We start from the raw sequence: 20,275 nt of genomic DNA on the forward strand, positions 1-20,275 counted from the left end.
CCACTTGGGGGAGGCTGCTAACAAGGAAGTTAAATGCTTCTGCCACTAGCAGTTTCTTCGCTGTATTTTTCATGAGCTATAATGTACTTTGCTGGCTTCCAAGCGGTGGTTAAACACAGGGACAAACCGAGCTCACTCCAACATTCAGGAGCCTAGACTTTGCAGGGTGTCTTTGCAAAAAACAGAGAAGAAATAACATTATTAGCCTTATTTCCCCTCCCCACACCCTTTCCTTAAGGGTTCCAGTACTTTTTCATTTTCTTTACCTTAATCTTTTAGCATATGATTTATGGAGTGAAATAGTGAGTCATGTCAGTGGGCAAAAATAATCATTAGAGGCTGTTCAGGAACATTTATTGTTTATTTGGCTGCCTATCTATAAAAAATATACATGATGGGCCCTAATAGCAAAATATCAAATTATCAAGCGCTTTAAAGCAGAAAATGTCATTTGTTTCTCAAAACTGCACCAACTTTATATAATTGCCCTTTTAATTATCCCTAGTGGCCCATGAAATTTGCAAAATAGAGCATCAAAGGTTTGATTTACTTACATGTTGCACTTTGGTGGGATTCTTAATGAATATTGTACAGTACTAGTGCTGAGATGAAAACTGTAAATGTTTATAGTGAGGGATTTAGAAGAGGCAGCAGCCCAGTAATTCGTCAGGCTCAACTGCTTTCCTCAGGACAGGACAGCATGATCACAGTTTGGGACCTAACATTCTGAATAACCGTTTTTAGAGAGGAGCTTTATTTTTTAACTCAGATCTCGATGAATGCACATCCAGTTTAGTTTTGCAGTTTCTGCTTCTCATGCCTAATTAAGTGATATCATCCTTCCTTTTCTAGGGTCTATGAAGGATCATTTATTCACTGGCAGTTTGGAATTGGGGTGAACTGCATCTTCAGAAATTGCCAGCTCAGAAAGATAGTCAGAAAGGAATCTCTAAAAGCTGACCCTCTAGAGATGGTCTTTGCAGGTAGAGACCTGTGGGCAGATGCCAACGTGAGCGTTTATTTTGCCTCTGATGCCTGCTCTGAATTTGCAGCATCCTCTGGGATTCTCTTCTGTCATTTTCCTTGACGTTTGTATTTCATGAAAACAGAAAACACCATGAGCCCCCACCCAGAGGGGTCTGCACAGAGAGTACTGCCACTGAGTGGGTTTTCATCTTTCTATATGCCCTACCCAGATTTTTGTCTTGGCTCTGCAGAGATGAAGCATAGTCTCCATCTTGGATAATAGGAGAAGCAATGATATGGAATGGAGATAGGGGGACCTTGGGATTTGATTGCAGGCTGGTTCTTTAGGCACAGGAAGCTCTACTGGTTCGAACTGATAGAGATATTCAATCATCCTGGTGGGATGGTGGACACCTGTGGAACATCACTTGTTCTCATCCCCAGGTTGACAGTGCAAAGTGATAACCGCCTGATGGGTGTGGCATGCCTTCTCCAATCTCCCTTATCCATTGGTGAGAGTGTCACAGGGGACTCACAGAAGTCTGTAAGATTGCCATCTCTTATTTCTCCTTTATCCACCTGACTTGTCATTCAGTCGGAGGGGCTGGCACAGCATATCTCTGCAGAAACCCATGTTGGTAGTTGCCTGGTAACTTGTTCTTATAATGATGGTAAAAAAAAAAAAAGATAGTTTCTTCTCAGTATCTCCTTCAGTGTGTAAGGAGAGAAGATCAGTTTTAATTACTCAGCTCATCATTTTGAGGGGTACATTGTTACATCCTACCCACCCTTCCCATTCTCCTGGGACTTTCTTTTGTCCCTTGGAATTTCTGAAATAGCATCATTAGCTCTCAAGCACTTGGGGTGCTTAGTCTTAAATCCTTGTGTTGGGACTGTATCTGACTTTTAGAATTATTTTTCTGCCGTATTTATTTGCTGGTAGCAGTTAGGGATGAATGCAAAAAAGAAAAAGGAAAGAAAGGAAGGAAGGAAGGAAGGAAGGAAGGAAGGAAGGAAGGAAGGAAGGAAGGAAGGAAGGAAGAAGGAAGGAAGGAAGGGAGATGTAGATGCAGATGCAGATGCAGATGCAGATGCAGGCATTTTGCGGCTATCTGTTAGCCCCGTCTACCAGAAGTAGTAATATTTACCTGGTTCAAAGTCTTTTGTCTAAACAGTTACCTCCCCCACCTTTATCTGTTGCCTCTTTTGAAAATTGTATCTCTACTCTTGCTCTCAGCTCCATGACCTTGTCCTTCCTTATACAATAGTTGTTGTTGTCGATTTTCCACTACCTGGCTGACATTTCCAGTCTATGTGCAGCTCTGTGCTCCATCACCTACAGCTCTCTTGGGCACAACTCAGTGTCTTTCTGTGGCCTCACATCAGTGCTTCTAGAAGTTGACACATTGGTCTTTTTCTAGTTTTCTTTTTGAATTCTTTTCCATTCAGAACCACTACACATTCCTTTAAACTTTAATAGTAGTGAATTGAAAGGAAAACTTCTCAGAAGGGAGGAGAAACCTGGACACTTCTATTGCTTCTAGACACTTGATATACCATGATATGCAAATACAAGGCAGTTTTTGACATTTATCAGTGTTCACCTTCAACACATTTTTTTAAAGATTTATTTACCTGTTTCATGAAAGAGAAAAAATTCATAGTACCACTCCAGCATAAGTGGTGCTGGGGATTGAGCCCAGGATCTCAAGTGTGCAAAGCTGCACTCTGCCTGCTAAGTCACCTCTCCAGCTACAATCTCCCTCCCCCTCTAAAGACATTTATTCATTAAGAAAAGAAAGAACCAGAGAGTTTCACTCTAGCATATCTTGTACTGAGAATAGAACTTTGGCACACCCAGCACTCCCGTTCTGTCTGCTGCAGTCATAAATCAGTTAATTTCTTTTATTTATTTATTTATTTCATTTATTTTGCTAGAATCCTGATCAGCTTTGGCTGACGGTGGCACCAGGGACTGAACCTGTGACTTCCCAGCCTCAGGCAGGAGAGTCTTTTTGCAGAACCACTGTGCTATCTCTGCCTGGATGCATAAATCAGTTAATTTCACGCCCACATTATCTAAGTCAGTATAACACTGTAACACTGTGACTTCTCTGATTTATCCAAAATTTTTCTTTTCCTTTTGTGTTTATATGCTCATGCTTAGGTGAAATGATCCAATTCAATCCTCCCCCCCCATCCCAGTCATTCTCTCTCTTTCTCTCTCCCTCCCCCTACCTCCTAACTGGCATTTATAGCTGATTTAGAAACAACACTGAAAGTCCAAATTTGTGACCTTCTCTGGAGGGGAGTCAGGGGCAAGTCAGTTTTCATCACATCCTCACATTTTGTGTTTTGTTTTGTTTTGTTTCCTACCAAAGCACTGCTTAGCTTTGTCTTATGGTAGAACTGAGGTAAAAAAAAAAAAAATGAATTTGGGATCTTGTAGCCTCAGGCATGAAAATCTTTTGCATAACCATTATGCTGTTTCCTCAGCCCTTCTGCTCTGTAGTATCTCCTCTGTCTCTGACTCCCTTTCCCTCCTTTGTCCTAGCTCTACATCTAACCTTACAGTCCAACCAACTTCTTCCCTTTGCAAAGAGCAAAGCACTGTCCCCAGGTTCTGTCTCTCTCTTTCACACTGCTGGTGGAGGTGGTATTCAAGACATTTCATCCACATGGCCCCTTGGAACTTTGTTCACAACTTTTGTTGTCCTGGTCTGTTTCCTGAGGTGTGACATGAGTTCTTGCCTTTTGATGCTCAAGATAGAACATTTGCTTTCTTACCCCGTCCTCCTACATGATCGCCAGGAGGTTTATCTACAGGAGTTTGCTGCTTTGTTCTTGGCTTCCTTCATACTTTTATCAGCTCCTTTGGAGCTGGTCCAGCTGTTCATGTGCTGATGCTGATTTCTGTGAGTCCCTGTGTCATTAACAAGCTTTCAGGTCATTAGGGTGGGGAGCCTGAGCTGCAACCTTTCAGTAGTATTTCACGTTTTCAGCTTAGTGACCCAGACAAATGAAGAGAGACAGAGAGATATTGTGAAGACAGCTATTTGCTTGCATAGGTAGGTGTCTTTGTCTCATTGTTACCTTCTAGAGGGGATCTTTTCAGTATATTCTTCAGAACTGCTGATAAGCTATTAGCCAAGTATCTATTAGCTATGAATACTGCTGATCTGACAAGGATATGCCCCCCCCCCAAGTCTTACTATTTAGGGGTTTCTGGAACTAAGAGCCATCTTTTTTTTTTTTTTTTTCCAGTTCTTATGTGATAGCAGGGAGGCAGAAATTATCTCTTTCCTATTAGGAAAACTGAGTCTCCACCTTTTAATACATTTTAGAACTGTTATTCCCACACTGTTTCATTTCTGATTTCTTGCTTTATCTACCAATTTCCCATTGAATCAATTGTGGTAGGTTCTAAGAACAACACCAATGCATTTCTCAATAAATTTGAGTAAGAGTTTTACTTTGCAGTCTCTAGAAATGGATGGCTTTGGGTTTAAATCATAACTCATTAATTTTCTTGCTGTGTGATCTTGTGCAAGCTTCTCGACCTCTCTGAGCTTTTCTCTCCTCATCTGTGAAATTGGGGAAATCGTGTCCATTGTAAAAGCAGCTTCTAGGAGAGAAGCCTGGAGGCAAACAAGAAAGATAAGGGGCTCGGGCAGTAGCGTAGCTGGTTGAGTGCACACAGTGTGAAGCACAAGGACTGGTTCAGGGATTTGGTTCAGGCCCCTGGCCCCCCACCTGCAGGGGAGTCGTTTCACAAGCAGTGAAGCAGGTCTGCAGGTGTCTGTCTTTCTCTCCCCCTCTCTGTCTTCCCCTCCTCTCTCAATTTTTCTCTGTCCTACCCAACAACGACAGCAACAACAATAATAACAACAAAAATGATGGTAAACAAGGGCAACAAAGGGGGGGAAAAAAAGAAAGATGAAAAATAGGTAGCTATCGCTTTTTCAGAGTTGATTTCTGATGTCATCAAATTAGTTTAGCTCCCAGTTCTTCTGTTTACATGGCATCCTATATTTCCCCCCTAGCCTTTACCAACAAGTGATTTTTACTGAAGCGGTTTCTTGAGCATGTGCTCTTTTTTTTAAAATTTTTATTTATATAAAGGAAACACTGACAAAAACCATAGGATAAGAGGGGTATAGCTGCACACAGTTTCCACCACCGGAGCTCCGTGTCCCATCCCCTCCCCTGATAGCTTTCCTATTCTTTATCCTTTTGGGGGTATGGACCCAGGGTCCTTGTGGGATGCAGAAGGTGGAAGGTCTGGCTTCTGTAATTGCTTCCCCGCTGAACATGGGCATTTGACAGGTCGATCCATACTCCCAGCCTGCCTCTCTCTTTCCCTAGTGGGGCAGGGTTCTGGGGAAGCGGGGCTCCAGGACACATTGGTGGGATCTTCTACCCAGGGAAGTCCGGCTGGCATCATGTTAGCATCTGGAACCTGGTGGCTGAAAAAAAGAGTTAATATATAGAGCCAAACAAATTGTTGACTAATCATGAACCTAAAGGCTGGAAAAGTTCATATGAAGAGTTGGGGGGGGGGGTTTCCTCCATTTTATAGATAGTTAGTAGTCACATTTTAGTTATATTTCAAAGAGTCCATGACTATACTAGTTTTTTTGCTTGTTTGTTTTGTTTTCTGAGCCTGACATCTGATATGCAGGTGGATCTAAGTTATTGTCTGGGGAGATTATGTCAGGCTGGAAAAAGGACCAAAAAGCTGGATCAGGGAAAAGAATAACTCCCAAATATGGGAAAGGTATATAAATATTGTTGACTGTAAACCCCATCGATTTGATGTGATCTGGGGCCCATGTTCACCTTAGGAGCCTATGTGACCTCTGCATCCCTGTAGATCTGAGCTCACATTCTGTGTTCATGAGTAGAAACGTCCCAAGCTGCCCCAATTTCAGGACCCATCTTCCTCAGGTGGAGCATAGAATATGTTGTCCAGCCTCCCTTAGGAGGGAGCATGTGATCTTCTACAAGGATTGCAAAGCACAGGGAGGATATGTGCTAGTCTATCCCAAGGGCGTGGCTCATAGTAGGACTATAGATATACATATATACTGAACATAGATTGCATCAGAAGGGTGAGCATTTTTATTTTTCAGTTACAGCCAATTTTTCATAGCTGGCTGTATCATTTAGGGTTGACTCTGGGCACAGTGAATGGAAACCTAGCTGCAATGACTTATCCCAAAGGTTAGATCACTTTTTTTACAACTCTTTTTTTAAATTATCTTTATTTATTAATTGGATAGAGGCAGCCAGAAATTGAGAGGGAACAGGGAGAGAGAGAGAGAGAGACAGAGACATCCGCAACACTGCTTCACCACTCGCAAAACTTTCCCCCTGCAGATAGAGACGGGGGTTCGCACCTGAGTCCTTGCTCATTATAACGTGTGCACACAACCAGGTACACCACCACCCGGCCCCTTTTTAAATTTAACTTATTTTTTTATTTTTTACCAAAGCACTGCTCAGCTCTGGCTTAGGTTGTGCTGGGGATTGAACCTGAGACCTTTTGTGCCTCAGCCATGAAAGGCTTTTTGCATAACCATTATGCTATCTCCCCAGACCCTTAGATGACCAGTCATTGTAAGGAGCCTGCTAGTAAATACTTGGGGATGTTGTAGTCTTTGCAGTCTCTGTCTGATAGCTCAACTCTGCTGCTGGGGCATGAAATCAGGCATAGGTAGGACTAGCACAAATGACTTTGTTTTTTTTTCAGGTGGGGAGTTTGACCCAGGATTCACCTCCCCAGGCTGACTTTTCAGATAAGAGACAAAGAAGGGGAGACAGCATAGCACCAAAGCTTCCTCCCGTACAGTGGGAGCTGGGTTAGAACCTGGATCACATGCAAGGCAAAGCAGGCACATTAGCCAGGTGAGCTGTTTTGCTGATCTCATCAGTTTCTATATGTTCCTAATATATTTTAGGACATCAGCCTCTGGGTTTGGCCTGTGGACTGTCGTTTGTAGCCCTCCAACTTCATCATTTGGTACAGTAGGGGATAGGGGATCGAAATACAGTGTAGTGGTGGTAGAGTGTAGGTTTTGCATGTGTGAAGACTTAAGTTTGATCCCTGGCATCCTGCCCCCACCTAAGTGATGTGTATGTGTGGCAGGGGCGGAGGGGGAGAAGGATGGGTAGAAGTTGATTCTACTTAGTAAAATAAGAAATCTAGATGTCGATCCTCCTGGGCGAGGGGAGGTCTTCCTGTACTTTGAAGAGAGGCCTCTCAGACTAAGCTCCTTCGTATCTGTTAGCCCACCATCTTGAGCCTGTAGCTTTTGTTCTCATGATTGCATTAAGGTGGCCCCACACCCCACAGGTGTGTTTCCAGACGTGAAGGAGATTAAAGGGCAGAGAGCAATTTCTCTCTTTTTTCCAGATACACCTACTTTGTAAGGTTAAATAAGTCTCCCCAGATTTGCCTTCCCACTCTGGAAGGCAGATTCTTGTTCCTGATGTCTGTCTACCCTCCATCAGTGGCGTCTGTGTTTCAGTTCTCCTCACAGTGACCAGGGATGGCAATTTTTTTTATTTTATTGTTTTTTATTTCATTTAGCTTAATATCCTCCTGGCTCATTCACATTGGCCCTTGTAATAGAATTTCCTCCTTTTTAACAAGCTTAATAATATACTATTGTATATATTATAAATAATGAAATACTTGATTCTATTCAATCTTTTCATTCATTCTCACACACACACACACACACACACACACACACACACACTTAAGCTATACTTTCTTTAACCGTCTGTCATTGGGCATCTAGGAAGGGCAAATATTTTAAATGAGGACTTCGCTACTAAAACCAAAGTTGGATTCTTGTGCTGAGGAACTAGCAACTAGTACTGTACTGTGGAATTAAAGCCCTACGGCATTTCCTCTTACACATCTACAGCCCCGTCCTCACCCTCATCTTATGGTATATATATTGACTCCAGGGTTATCACTGGGGGTTGGTGCTTGAACTACGAATCCACTCCTGCTAGAGGCTACTTTTTCCCTTTTTGTTGCCCTTGTTTTTTTATCGTTGTTATTATTGTTATTGCTGTCGTCGTTGGATAGGACAGAGAGGAGGGAGAGAGAAAGATAGACACTTCAGACCTGCCTCACTGCTTGTGAAGTGACTCCCCTGTCGGTGGGGAGCCGGGGCCTCAAACCAGGATTTTTTTTTTTAATATTTATTTATTTCCTTTTTGTTGCCCTTGTTTTTATTATTGTTGTAGTTATTGCTGTTGTTATTGATGTCGTCATTGTTGGACAGAACAGAGAGAAATGGAGAGAGGAGGGGAAGACAGAGAGGGGAGAGAAAGATAGACACCTGCAGACCTGCTTCACCGCCTGTGAAGCGACTCCCCTGTAGGTGGGGAGCCGGGGGCTCGAACCGGGATCCTCATGCCGGTCTTTGAGCTTTGTGCCACGTGCGCTTAACCCACTGCGCTACTGCCCGACTCCCAAAACCAGGATTTTTGTGCTGGTCCTTGTGCTTCGCGCCATGTGCGCTTAACCCGCTGCATTACCACCCGGCCCCCGTTATGTTACATTTTAAGCATTAAAGGCACTGGTCAGACATACCTATTTGCAGCTTCAGACTGTCTCCCTGTCCTTGGCCTCAGTTCCCTTAATTTTAAAATGGAGAACTAGAGTAGCTCCTAGCATGGAGTTGAGAAGGTAAGTGTGAGGTGAACGAAACAGTGCCTGTATGTGGTCAGCTCTCAACAAATGTGCAGGTCGTCATTATCACGCCTTTGACTGTGCAGATTATGGCTTACTCCCCGTGTGCTGTTTTGACCACAGCTATGTTAGTTGAAGAAAATAAGGAAGATCTGAGTATAGATTTTTTTCCAGTTAACATAAAGTTTGAGGGAGAATTGAATGTTTTGTTTAATCTGTTGTCATAGTCCAGAAATTGTAAGCTTTTAATAACCAACTGCAAGGGGCCAGAAGATAAATTACCCAGTAGATTAAAATGCAAGAACCTCGGTTAGAGCCCAGGCACCACATGTGAGCACCATCAGTGGCAATGATGAGCAACAAGGGCAACAAAACGGAAAAAATGGCCTCCAGGAGCAGTGGATTTGTATGCAGGCTCTGAGCCCCAGCAGTAACCCTGGAGGAAAAACAAAAAGATTTTCATGTCTCAGGTTCTCACTTCTATCCCCAGAACTGCACATAGGAGAGTGCTGCTCAGACTTCTTTGTATCTCTCTATTTCACTGTTGATTTTTTTAATCTTTTTTTAAAATAATTTATTTCTTTATTGGGGAATTAATGTTTTACATTCAACAGTAAATACAATAGTTTGTACATGCATAACATTCCCCAGATTCCCATTTAACAATACAACCCCCACTATGTCATTCATCATCTTTCATGGACCTGTATTCTCCCCACCCACCCACCCACCCCAGAGTCTTTTACTTTGGTGTAATACTCCAATTCCATTTCAGGTTCGACTTGTGTTTTCTTTTCTAATCTTGTTTTTCAACTTTGGCCTGAGAGTGAGATCATCCCATATTCATCCTTCTGTTTCTGACTTATTTCACACAACATGATTTTTTCAAGGTCCATCCAAGATCAGCTGAAAACGGTGAAGTCACCATTTTTTACAGCTGAGTAGTATTCCATTGTGTATATATACCACAACTTGCTCAGCCACTCATCTGTTGTTGGACACCTGGGTTGCTTCCAGGTTTTGGCTATTACAAATTGTGTTGCCAAGAACATATGTGTACACAGATCTTTTTGGATGGATGTGTGGGGTTCCTTAGGATATATCCCCAGGAGAAAAATTGCAGGATCATAGGGTAGGTCCATTTCTAGCCTTCTGAGAGTTCTCCAGACTGTTCTTCACAGAGGTTGGACCAATTGACATTCCCACCAGCAGTGCAGGAGGGTTCCTTTGACCCCACACCCTCTCCAGCATTTGCTGCTGTTACCTTTTCTGATGTATGACATTCTCACAGGAGTGAAGTGATATCTCATTGTTGTCTTGATTTGCATTTCTCTACAATCAGAGACTTGGAGCATTTTTTCATGTGTTTCTCGGCCTTTTGGATCTCTTCTGTGGTGAATATTCTGTCCATGTCCTCCCCCCATTTATGGATGGGGTTATTTGTTGTCTTGTTGTTGAGTCTGGCAAGCTCTTTCTATATGTTGGTTATTAAACTCTTATCTGATGTATGGCATGTAAAGATCTTCTCCCATTCTGTGAGGGGTCTCTTGGTTTGGGTAGTGGTTTCTTTTGCTGTGAAGAAGCTTTTTAATTTGATGTAGTCCCATAGGTTTATACTTGCCTTAGTCTTCCTTGTAATTGGATTCGTTTCATTGAAAATATCTTTAAAATTTATGCGGAAAAAAGTTCTGCCAATATTTTCCTCTAAGTATCCGATAGTTTGTGGTCTAACATCCAAGTCCTTGATCCACTTGGAATTTACTTTTGTATTTGGTGAAATACAGTGATTCAGTTTCATTCTTCTGCATGTTTCAACCCATTGTTTCCAACACCATTTGTTGAAGAGACTCTGCCTTCCCCATGTAATAGTCTGGGACCCTTTGTCAAAGATTAGATGTCCATATGTGTGGGGCCTCATTTCTGGGCTCTCAGTTCTATTCCACTGGTCAGTGTGTCTGTTCATGTTCTAGTACCAAGCAGTTTTGATGACAGTGGCCCTATAATAACAGTTTGAGATCTGGGAGTGTGATGCCTCCGGTTCTGTTCTTTTTTCTCAAGATTGTTTTGGCAATTCTAGGTCTTTTCTGGTTCCAGATAAACATTTGTAGCATTTTTTCTATTCTCCTAAAAAATGTGCTTGGGATCTTGATGGGGATAGCATTACATTTGTAGATGGCTCTGGGTAATATATTCATTTTGATGATGTTAATTCTTCCAACCCATGAACATGGAATATCTTTCCACTTCTTTGTGTCTTTTTCAATTTCTTTGAGTAGTGACTCATAATTTTCAGTATACAAGTCTTTCACTTCTTTGGTTAGGTTTACTCCTAGATATTTTATTGTTTTTGTTGCTATAGAAAAAGGAACTGATTTCTGGATTTCAATTTCTTCTAACTTAGTGTTTGCATAGAGGAATGCCACTGACTTTTGAATGTTAATTTTATAGCCTGACACATTACTGTATTGCCTGATGATTTCCAAAAGCTTCTTGCTGGATTCCTTAGGTTTTTCCATGTATACTATCATGTCATCTGCAAATAAGGAGAGTTTGACTTCTTCTCTTCCAATCTGTATCCCTTTAATTCCTTGCTGCTGCCTGATTGCTATGGCAAGAACTTCCAACACTATGTTGAATAGTAATGGTGATAGTGGGCAGCCCTCTCTAGTACCTGATCTGAGGGGAAATGCTTCCAGTTTTTCACCATTGAGTATGATGTTGGCTGTAGGTTTGCCATATATAGACTCCACTATCTTCAGGAATTTTCCATCTATTCCCATTTTTTGTAGTGTTTTGATCATAAAGGAATGTTGTATTTTGTCAAAGGCTTTCTCTGCATCTATTGATATGACCATGTGGTTTTTGGTCTTGCTTTTGTTGATGTGGTGGATCACATTGATTGATTTACGTATATTAAACCAACCTTGCATGCCTGGGATAAACCCCACTTGGTCATGATGAACAATCTTTTTGATATACTGCTGTATCCGGTTGGCTAGAATTTTGTTCAATATTTTAGTGTCTATGTTCATCAGAGATATTGGTCTGTAGTTTTCTTTTTTGGTTGTGTCCCTGTCTGCTTTTGGTATCAGGGTGATGTTGGCTTCATAGAAGCTGGCAGGGAGTATTCCAGTGTCTTCAATCTTCTGGAAGACTTTTAAAAGTAGAGGTATTAGTTCTTCTTTGAAAGTTTTGTAGAATTCATTTGTAAAACCATCTGGTCCAGGACTTTTATTTTTGGGAAGATTTTTGATAACTGTTTCAATTTCATTAGCTGTGATGGGCCTGTTCATGTTATCCACTTCCTCCTTACTTAGTTTTGGAAGTTGGTAGGTATCTAGGAAATCATTCATTTCTTCCAGGCTCTCTAGCTTGGTGGCATATAGTTGTTCATAGAAGCCTCGCATGATATGTTGAATTTCTGCAGTGTCTGTTGTGATTTCTCCTCTTTCATTTACTATCCGATTTATTTGGGTCTTCTCCCTTTTTTGTTTTGTGAGTCTGGCTAAAGGTTTGTCGATTTTGTTTACTCTTTCGAAGAACCAACATTTACTTTCATTGATATTTTGTATAGTTTTCCTATTCTCAATGTTATTTATTTCTGCCCTAACTTTAGTGATTTCTGTCCTTCTGGTTGCTTTAGGATTCCTTTGTTGTTCTTCTTCTAGGTCTTTAAGATGTGCAATCAGGCTGTTTATTTGTGCCTTTTTTTGTTTCCTAATGTGTGCTTGTATAGCTATGAACTTCCCTCTTAGGACTGCTTTAGCTGTGTCCCAAATATTTTGATAGCTTGTGTCTTCATTTTCATTGAACTCTCGAAACATTTTGATTTCTTCCTTGATTTCCTCTTTGACCCAGAAGTTGTTAAGAAGTGTACTGTTGAGCTTCCACATTTTGGGACTGTGACTAATCTTTTGTTGATTGTTAAGTGTTAGTTTAATTCCACTGTGGTCTGAGAAGATGCTTGGGATGATTTCAGTGCTCCTGAATTGGCTGATGCTGTCTTTGTGGCCTAACATATGGTCTATCCTTGAGAATGATCCATGTGGATTTGAGTAAAATGTGTATTCCAGTTTCTTGGGATGAATGACTCTGAAAATGTCCAATAGTTCTAGTTTATCTATCTCTTCATTTAGCTCCCTTATGTCTTTACTGATTTTCTTCCTCGATGATCTGTCAAGTTGAGAGAGTGGGGTGTTGAAGTCCCCTACTATGATTGTGTTACTGTTAATATATTGCTGTAGCTCTTTCAGTAGAAGTTTGATGTATTTAGATGGCTTCTCATTGGGTGCATAGATATTAATAATTGTTAAGTCCTCTTGATTGACTGATCCTCTGACCATTAAGTAGTGTCCATTCCTATCTTTTTTAATCTTATCTATTTTCAAGTCTATCATGTCAGATATGAGAATAGCTGTTCCTGCCCTTTTTTGTGGGCCATTGGCTTGTATGATAGTTTTCCATCCTTTCACTTTTAGTCTGTATTTGTCTTGTTGAGTTAGGTGAGCTTCCTGTAGACAACATATTGTTGGGTTGTGTTTTCTGATCCATCTTCCTACTCTGTGTCTTTTAATAGGTGAATTCAGGCCATTGACATTTATTGATATCAAAGATTGAAGATATTTTAACACCATTCTTGTAGAGTTTTAGAGTGTTTTGATATATGTCCTATTTGTGGTGGTCTGATTGTTTATAGGAGACCTTTCAGAACTTCTTTCAGGGCAGGCTTGGTGATGGTTGCTTCCTTCAACTGTTGCTTGTCTGAGAAGGTTTTGATGCTTCCATCTAGTCTGAATGACAGTCTAGCAGGATATAGTATTCTTGGCTGAAATCCTTTCTCATTGAGCACTCGATAGATATCTTGCCATTCTCTTCTGGCCTGTAGTGTTTGTATGGAGAAGTCTGCTGCTAATCTTATGTGTTTTCCTTTGTAGGTGACTCTTTGTTTTTCTCTTGCAGCCTTCAGGATCCTTTCTTTATCCTTATTCCTTTCCATTCTAAGTATGACATGTCTTGGTGTCTTTAGGTCTGGGTTAATTCTGTTTGGGACCCTCTGGGCTTCTTGAATCTTTATGTCTTTGGTGTTGTCTAGACTAGAGAAATTTTCAGCTATTATGGCCTGGAGAATGCTTTCTTCCTCTCCTTCTCTTTCTTCCTCTGGTAAGCCAATAATGCATATATTGTTTCTTTTGAAGTCATCCCATAGGACTCTGTTGTTGTTTTCAGCATCTCTTAATCTCTTTTTGAGATCTCTTACTTCTCTTTTAGTTGTCTCTAATTCATCCTCAATCTTGCTAATTCTGCTTTCAGCCTCACAGATTCTATTCTCTCTGCCCTCTACTGCTTTCTGGAGTTCATCTATTTTGTTGCCCTGCTCTGATACTGTTTTAGCTTGTTCAGCTAGTTGCCTTCTTAGCTCAGCGATTTCAGCTTTCAGCTCTCTAATAACCATGAGATAATTAGAATTTTCTTCCATATTCTCATTTGTTGTTCCTGCATTTCTGATTACAATTTTTTCAAATTCTTTACTCACTCCTGTTATTATTTCCTTAGCTAATGTTTGGATGTTGAACTCGTTGTTTTGTGCTTCACCCTCTGGAGGACTTTTAGCTGGACTCTTGTCCTGGTTTGAGTCTCCAATATTTTTTCTTGTTGTTTTAACCATTTTATATATTATGTTATGAGTTCCCTTTATCAGTACTTTTCAAATTATTGATCACTATTGCCTGGATTGACTTGTGTCTAAGTAATTTAATTAAAGGGTTTACTGTGGTGGAAGTTAACAGTTTTTTCAATCCCTGAGTTGGAGCTCAGTGGTGTAAAAGCCTCTTTTTTTTTCTTTTCTCTTCCCTGTAGGCTATGGGAGCCTGAGGGCTTTTATACTATCAATAGGCTTCTTAGCTTAATCACTGACTCCTGACCAAGAGATAAAGCAGGGTGTGGCAGAGATAATCCAGTGGTTATGCAAAGAGACATTCACAGCCCCTCAGCTATGCCATGGAGGTATAGGTCTTCTCCTGAGTTTCCTGGTTAGATCTCTATCCCCTGGTGTCCCTCCCTGTTGCTGCTCCAGATTCTGAGGGTAGTAGCAATGGAGACTCAGAGTTGCACTTGGTGAGTCTCTGGGGAGTCCTTTCCTCCCTTCAGCTGTCCCCTTGTTGTGGAGCAGACTGGAGGTGGTGTCTCCACTGATAAACTGTTGAACTGTTAGCAGTCACTTAATCTCTCCTTAGGCCCCTCTCTCCTCTCTGTCACCAGCCACGCGTGTTTGTACTCATGGGTGATTTACTGGGTTCCTGTGGTCATTCTAGTCCTGTCTTGTTTCGGTCCGGGTGGTCTCCTTTGGTATTCCTAGTTGATCTGGGAGAGGAGAGGAGAGGAGAGGAGAGGAGAGGAGAGGAGAGGAGAGGAGAGGAGAGGAGAGGAGAGGAGAGAAAGCGATCTGCTGCTCGTAGCTCCGCCTCTGGAAGTCCATTTTTTATCTTTATTTATTTTTAAATGTTATTAGTGATTTAATAATGATTGACAAGGTTATGGGTTAAGAGGGGTACAATTCTATACATTTCCCACCACCAGAATTTCATATCCTATCCCTTCCATTGGAAATTTCCCTATTCTTTATCTTTGTGGGATGTAGAAGGTGGAAGGTCTGGCTTTTGTAATTGCTTCTCCACTGGACATGGGTGCTAGCAGGTTCCTATACCCCCAGCCTGTTTCTATCTTTCCCTAGTGGGGTAGGGCTGTGGGGAGAGGGGGTTCCAGGACACATTGCTGAGGTCATCTGCCCCAGGGAGGTAAGGCTGGTATCATGGTAGCACCTTGATGGCTGAAAAGCAATAAGGGAACTAAATATGAATAGACATGGGCTCTAGGTCAAATCAATGGGATTTACAGTTAATGGCTTTTATATACTTTTCCCATAGTTGGAAGCTACTCTCTGTCCTTCTTTGCACCCTATGTGAAACCCTCTCACAAACATTTTTTTTTAAAGGGGCAGGGAGCACAGGAAAAATTTGGTCCAGAGACACTGCCTGGCATCATGTAGATGTGGGAGTTTATTCCTGGCACTGTCTTAAAAAAAATTAGGCTGCAGCCTGATTAGATGACAAGTGTGTGATAGATGAGATCAATAAGAGCTCAATTCCTAAAGCCCTAATTAGTTATATTCCCTCTAAGCAATGTTAGAATTCCCAATTTTTCTTGGTATTGTGTAGACTCACTTTGTTGCTTCCATAGAAAGAGAGAAAGAAAGGAAGGAAGGAAAGAAGAAAGAGAGAGAAAGAAAGAAAGAAAAGAAAGAGAAAGAAAGAAAGAACTGAGCTCATTTCATCTAAGGTGTAAGAGCAGAGCACCATTCCTACTTACGTAGCACTAAGGCAGGAACCCATGGCCTTGCACATGTAAGTCCAGCACTCTCCCTACTAAGCTACTTCCCCAGCCACTTATTTTAGTTTTGAACATTATACAGCTGGGCCAGGTATTCCAGCAAGACAGGAAGTGTGAATCTGTGAAAGGTGGTTCTCTCAGTGTGGTGTATACAGCAGAACACTCAGTGCTGTGTCTCCCTGGACTCTGACCTCTCACCTGTGCAGGCATGGACAGAGGTGCTCTGAAGGGCAGTGGGGAGGATTATGTGGTAAAAGTTGACCCTAAATGCCCCTTGGTTAGATCTTCAAATGAGTTTTCCACCACTAAGTGAGAAACCTTTTTCTCAGGGGCCTTGGGCATGTTGGACATGGCTTTGTAAGCAGACATGTTTTGCAGAAAGATCAAGCCTGTGGTTCACAAAACCAGTCAGTATCTTTGCAGTGGCTCAGAATCTACTAGGTCAAATCATGAAAGCATGAAATGTATTGAGAGAATACTCAGAAGGTTTAGTTCTAAAACCAGTCACAATCCTAGAGCAACCACCCAAGTGTCATTTTTAAAAAAGCAAAAGCCAGCCCTCAAATTAGCAGAGCCCCAGCGGAAATCACTTCTCCAAATCCATTACACAGGAGATGAGCTGGGTAAATACTGAGGACTCTCTCATTTAGACTCTGACCCTCACTCGGCAAGGGGAGTGATTTGTTTCCCACGTTGGTTCTGTGCCCACCTTTTTGTGAACCTTTTAATTTAAAAGAGACAGTGATTAATGATGCTTTTGATCTGCTGACTTTTTTTTTCTTTTAAAGGGCAGCCTCTTTCTTTTCTACATAAATTTGACGATGGAAGTAAACCATGAGTATAAAAATTATATTGCTTATTCATTTCTGGGTATGTTAGGCATATACTTACACTCGTTTCCCCAAACCAAAGCTTTGATAACCATAATGCAGCTGGGTTCATATCTTTATTTGTAGTCTAAGAACCCAGTGTCTGGTGTTCACTAAGGATTTGATAAATATTTGTTAAGTCAGTAAATGGTTGAATGAATTAGCAGCTGATACTTAATAGTCAGGATTTGAATGGGAGCTATACAAATTAATGAATATGCCTTCGGAAATTGTGAGTTTTCTACAGCCTAAAAATTGTTTTTAGGCTAATGCTGGGGCTCAGTTAATACTGGGGTTAATGCTAGGGCTAGGTGCCTGCACCATAAATCCACTGCTCCTAGAGGCTATTTTTTTTTCCTTTTGTTGCCCTTGTTGTTTTATCATTGATGTGGTTATTATTATTGTTGTTGTTGTTGGATAAAATAGAAATGGAAAGAAGGGGAAAAACGGGGGGGGCGGGGAGAAAGACACCTGCAGACCTGCTTTCACCACCTGAGAAGTGACTCCCCCCTGCAGGTGGGGAGCCAGGGGTTCAAACCAGGATCCTTACACCGGTCCTTGTGCTTGGCGCCATGTTGCGCTTAACCCATTGTGCTACCGCCCGAGCCCCTATAGCCTAAACTCTATAGACTTCATTTTAAACCTGTGATCATCCAAATTGAGATAGTTAAGAATGGAAGATCTTTCTGCCTAGGTCTCCTTAATAATACTGTTGTCTTTTGTGTGAGTAGCATTTCAGGTGACCAACACCTGAATATTTTTTAGTCACCCTAGACTACTTATAAGTAGTACAGCATTCTAGTCTACAGAGCTTGCACACCTATCTTGTTTCTGACTTGCTTTATTACAGGTATATAGGTATAAATAACTAAAACAGAGTAAAATGTGTTAATCACAGCATTATATCAGCTCTGAGCAAATGTATATCCTGTTAGAATACACTGATCCATTTCTTTCAGTATGGAATCTTTTAGACCTATGATTTATCATTTTGTTCATATTTTTTTTCATTTCCCTATTTAAAAATGTTGAAAGTACAAGAATTCATTTTTGTTTCAGTTTATAGAACTAGGATCTAAAGTTTAAAAAAATAATTTTATGAATGTGTTTAATATTGTATTTAAAACTTACCGATAATTTACTAGAAGTGGCATAATTTGTATAGATTTATTAAATACAGAATACAGGCTAAAACTAAATGTGCTGTGAAATAATAACTTTGACTATAAGGCAGCTTTTCAAGGGGCCTATATTACTTTAAAAGGTATAAATGATAGGTTGTATAACACCTTACCTTCTTATCTTGAGCTCTTATTTTCAGGGACCCTTACTGTTTTACCTTACTGTGCCTAAGGAACTTAAAAGGGCACCTAAACAGGAAGTGTAGTGAATGGTTTAATGAATTCCCAACTTAATTATTTTTTACTTTTATATTTTTGTAATTTTCCCTTAATAGAATTGCAAATGGCAGACAAGTATATAGTGAAAAACCCATTGACTAGAATTGATAGACCTGAATTCTAATCCATGTTTTCCCACTGAGAGCCTGGGAAATAGCTCAGTTTGGTAGAGCACAGATCTTAAATGGCTGTGTTAATAGCACAGGTACCACTTTATATTTTGATTGAACAGTACTCGCATCTTTGTTGGTCACCACTCATTCTCTCTCATAAAATAAAAGAACCTTTAAAAAAATAGAGAGGGGAGTCGGGCTGTAGCTCAGTGGGCTAAGCGCAGGTGGCGCAAAGCACAAGGACCGGCATAAGGATCCCGGTTCAAACCCCGGCTCCCCACCTGCAGGGGAGTCGCTTCACAGGTGGTGAAGCAGGTCTACAGGTGTCTATCTTTCTCTCCTCCTCTCTGTCTTCCCCTCCCTCTCTCCATTTCTCTCTGTCCTATCCAACAACAACAACAACAATAGTAACTACAATAATAAAACAACAAGGGCAACAAAAGGGAATAAGTAAATAAAATAAATATTAAAAAAATTTTTTAAAAAATAGAGAGATGAAAAGCTGTTTATATTGGACTCGCTTAAAAAAGTTCTCCCTTGTGGGACCAGGAGATAGCTTACCCAATAGAAGATATACTTTTCAACAACAACGATAAACAACAAGGACAACAAAGGGGGAAAAATAGCTTCCAGGAGCAGTGGATTCGTAGTGCAGGCACTGAGCCCCAGCAATAACCCTAGAGGCAGAAAATAACTAACTAACTAAATAAATAAATAAATAAATAAAAATAAAAAGAAGACACACTTTTCCATGAACCCCTGTTCATCTCATGGGAGCCCTGTGCAAAGGGGAAGCTTCAAGGGTGGTGTAGTATTGCTGTGGTGTCTCTTTTCTCTCTGTATCTCTCCCTATCTATCTCTTTGTCTCTGTCTCCTATCTAGAAAGAAGAAAGAAAACCTGGGGCCAGGTGGTGGTACGCTTGGTTGAGTGCACAAATTACTGTGCACAAGGATCCAGGTTCAACTCCCTAGTCCCCCACCTTCAAAGTTCTCTCTCCCTCCTCCAGGGTTATTGCTGGGGCTTGGTACCTGCACTAAGAATCCACTGTTTCTGGTCACCATATATATTTTTTTCATTTTATCTTATAGGACAGAGAAAAATTGAGAGGGGAGAGGGAGATAGACACCTGCAGACCTGCTTCCCTACTTGTGAAGTAACCCTCCTGCAGGTGGGGAACTAGGGGCTCAAACCGGGATCTTGAACTGGGATCCTTGTGCTTAATGTTATGTGTGCTTAACCTGGTAGGCCATTGGTCCCTCTGCCTCCTTCTCTATTTCCTTCTTCACTCTCAACTTCTGTCTTTATCCAAAATTAAAAAAAATAAAATATTAAAAGGAAAGAGGAAAGGAAGGAACTGAGGAAGAAAGAAAGAAAGAAAGGAGGAAAGAAAGAAAGAAAGAAAGAAAGAAAGAAAGAAAGAAAGAAAGAAAGAAAGAAAAAAAGAAAGAAAGAAAAAGAAAGAGGGAAAGGAAGGAAGGAAGGAAGGAAGGGAGGAAGGGAGGGAGGAAAAGAAAATAAACTGTACCCTTGGGAGCAATGGATCTTGTAGACACAAAGCTGCAGCAAAACCTAGAGGTGATCCCTTCCTTGCCTCTAGCAGGTCCATGACTAGAGGTACCTATAAACGATGCTGAAGCAACCCTTACAGTTGAGACTTTATTAATTCTCTGGGACACATTTATTTGTTTATTTTGAGGGTTAGATTTCAGTTTAAACTTATTGTGATCCAAACAGGCTTTCCAGAGTCAGGTTTCTTTTATTTGTATCTTTTTTTTTTTTTACAATGTGGAAATAAAGGCAATCAGCCAAATTGTACATTTTAATTAATT

At 40.9% G+C, this 20,275-nt stretch overlaps 1 protein-coding gene across 11 annotated transcripts in view; it reads left to right on the plus strand.

The window, feature by feature from the left end:
* FOXP1 (forkhead box P1) overlaps positions 1-20,275 on the plus strand; it is a 495,633-nt gene that overhangs the window by 96,651 nt on the left and 378,707 nt on the right. For 2 of the 11 annotated variants that reach the window (XM_060202866.1, XM_060202867.1), the window contains exon 3: positions 6,719-6,873. The exons of the other annotated variants lie outside the window; for them this stretch is intronic. The gene's annotated coding sequence lies outside the window, so the exon portion shown is untranslated. The remainder of the gene's footprint in view (positions 1-6,718; positions 6,874-20,275) is intronic. 11 annotated transcript variants of the gene reach the window in all.

The sequence above is a fragment of the Erinaceus europaeus genome, chromosome 12, assembly GCF_950295315.1.
Source record: "Erinaceus europaeus chromosome 12, mEriEur2.1, whole genome shotgun sequence".
Lineage (NCBI taxonomy): Eukaryota > Metazoa > Chordata > Mammalia > Eulipotyphla > Erinaceidae > Erinaceus > Erinaceus europaeus.